The sequence below is a fragment of the Sorex fumeus genome, unplaced genomic scaffold, assembly GCF_029834395.1.
Source record: "Sorex fumeus unplaced genomic scaffold, SorFum_2.1 ptg000006l, whole genome shotgun sequence".
Lineage (NCBI taxonomy): Eukaryota > Metazoa > Chordata > Mammalia > Eulipotyphla > Soricidae > Sorex > Sorex fumeus.
The window spans coordinates 43,238,855-43,241,864 of record NW_026606063.1 but is presented as its reverse complement, the minus strand read 5'-3'; the positions used below and the strand labels follow the sequence as shown (position 1 = coordinate 43,241,864).

At 37.3% G+C, this 3,010-nt stretch overlaps 1 non-coding gene across 1 annotated transcript; it reads left to right on the top strand.

The window, feature by feature from the left end:
- Positions 1–2,297: 2,297 nt before the first annotated feature.
- On the top strand, positions 2,298–2,402 carry LOC130038178 (U6 spliceosomal RNA). Its single transcript, XR_008794610.1, has one exon. It is a non-coding gene; the product is annotated as a U6 spliceosomal RNA (small nuclear RNA).
- Positions 2,403–3,010: the final 608 nt, after the last annotated feature.

The window sequence follows — 3,010 nt, the reverse complement described above, 5'->3', positions numbered from 1 at the left end:
ACAAAATGTTCATAAATCTTGGCCCAAGAAAGATCTGAAGTAAATTATATAGATATTGGTAAAGGGTCGACTTCAAGTTTAGACAATTTTAAGGATCTTATTTGGGAAAAATGCTGTTCCAACAGTGTGAAAGGGCTTGCCTTTCCCTTTTAGAACCCCTGCAAGGATATTCTCATACCAGTAATAAATCAACATTGAATTATTGCTCAATTACATAAGCAATATTAATTTACTGGAACCATAACTAATATGACCTAACTGAGTAAGGTAATTTGAAATCATTCGAAAAATATTCCTTTAAGTACAAGTAGTAGGCATCAAGAAGCATAATCAAAAGGTTAACCTGGGGCTAGAAAGATAGCACCTATCATGCTAAGAGAAATGAGTCAGAAAGAGAGGGACAGACATAGAAAGATTGCATTCATCTGGGGAACATAAAGTAACAAAATAAGAGACTAACACCCAAGAATAGCCGAGGTAAATACCAGGAGGTTTACTCCATGGTTTGGAGACCAGCCGCACACTCTAGGGGTAAAGGCAGCTCAGACAGAGAAGGCAGCACCAAATAAATGGTGTTGGGAAGATCCGCCCAGGATGGGAGAGCATACTGAAAGTAGACTATAGACTGAACATGATTGCCACTCAGTGCCTCTTTTGCAAACCACAGCACCCAAAAGGAAAGAGAGAACAAAAGGGAGTGCCCTCAAGGAAGCAGGGTGGGATGGGGGAATGGGGGGATGGAGGTGGGAGGGATACTGGGATTAGTGGTAGTGGAGGTGGGAGGTGGGAGGTGGGAGGGATACTGGGATTAGTGGTAGCATACTGAAAGTAGACTATAGACTGAACATGATTGCCACTCAGTGCCTCTTTTGCAAACCACAGCACCCAAAAGGAAAGAGAGAACAAAAGGGAGTGCCCTCAAGGAAGCAGGGTGGGATGGGGGAATGGGGGGATGGAGGTGGGAGGGATACTGGGATTAGTGGCACTGGTGGAGGGATGGGTATTTGATCATTGTATAACTGAAATGCAAGCACAAAAATTTGTAAGTCTACTACTGTACCTCATGATGTTTCACTGATAAAAATTGAAAGAAAGAAAGAAAGAAAGAAAGAAAGAAAGAAAGAAAGAAAGAAAGAAAGAAAGAAAGAAAGAAAGACTGCGGTTAAGTCAGTTGTCTTGCATGAAGTTGACCATGGTTTGATTCTTGGCAAGGCATATGGTTCCCAGATTACCACAGAAGTGATCCCTAAGCATTACTGAATTTAGCCTCAAAACCAACTTGGGAAAAACAAAAAACAGGTTTTCCAGCATTGGTAATAATTAGTAAAATAAACAAAATCCTTTTTGCTACATAATCTTTGGTCCTAATTCAAACATTTTATTTTCTCTGCTCTTTTACCCCTACTAAGCTTACTTGGTAGATTCCCTGGTTTCTCCTGATGAGTTAATGAAAAAATAAAGCATTTGGCTCTTTGGTAAAGGATAGGTACAGTATGCACACTATAATTTTAAAAAGCAAGAGTTATGCTACCTGTTTGGGGAAAAAAAGGGGACACAGGATAGAATCTAGTTCCTTTGATCTCTGAAGATGTAGAGAAGAAACTATGTCTTCACTATAGATACAGAAAAAGTGACTGCATATGAGCTTTTCTCCTTGTTTGTCTCTGTCATGTTGAGGCTTGAACCCAGGACCTGACACATACAAGATATGTCCTCTATCATTGAGTCATATCCCCAGGTCTGCAACTTAATTTTACTGGAAACTAAAGTATTTTAGAAATGCAGGTATATTATTATTTACCCACTGAGATCTTATTGGATGCTGATCTTTTCCATAAGTCATTCTTTAAATGAGTACATATATATGATTGGATATAGCATTGTATAAGATTGCTCACTAAATGTAGTTATTAAGGTCTTTGATGTAACAGAAAATATGTTGTATTATATCTTCAAGGGACAGTCTCCTTGTATGCAGCTTATTTTCCTAGGTGGAAAACCTTTAATATATTTTGAGGATTTGATTTAGATGTTTCCCCTTCTAAACCTACCAAGGAAATATTCTATTCCATCCCGAGTGAGAGACTGTATTTGTTTTCTCTAATGAGTTGAGACTATTTATCCTATGAAATATAGTTCTGCAACAAATTTCTAGTCCCATACTTCTTTGTGAAGTGATTGAAGTGAATAGATTTCTGGATGATTTTATTTGTTTCAGAACTTCTCCCTTTTGGATGGGCCTCTATAGATGGGAGTGAGTTCAACAGAAGAATAAAATTAAAATGTGAAATCTCTGTGCATGCTGCAGCAAAACATATACTAAAATTGGAACAATATCAAAAGGATTAGCATGTTCTCTGTGAAGAGATGACATGCAAGTTCATGAGACATTCATATTTTTTAAAAAAGCAGAATTCTCCCAAGCTGTTCAAATCCTAACAATCATGTTAAATATGCGGGAACCCCATGTAAGCATGCAAGTGGCATCAATATTTATTATGAAGATGTGTGTATTGATTGAACTGTAAAATGATTCAAAGTAATATATGCCATCCCAATAATTGAACTCTATTCAAAATAACACCAATGTAGCCACAATGAAAATTGAAGGAGACGATTTTGATTTATTAAATTACTCAATGCAGCCACAAGATATTGAACAAAGAGAGAAAAAGTTAATATAATTCTACATCCATGCTGTCTTACTGTTAGAAAGAAGTATCAAAGGCTATCTGCTTGGATGACTAAGATCTCTAACCCCATATTACTTCCAGAACAAGTGCTCTTTTGAAAAGAGTATATGGTGGCCCTGAGGCAAACTGTGAAGTCATATTTTCCCTTATGTCCCTATATAACATTCGCTCTCCCACATGATATCACTGGCCACCGCAAATCTGTCTCTCATCTATGAAGAGATGTCTCTTATCTCTATAGGTGGAATTGACATTAATAAAAGCAATAGGGATAAAATGTATATTGAAGGATACTCTATTAGGGCATACTTACTTAA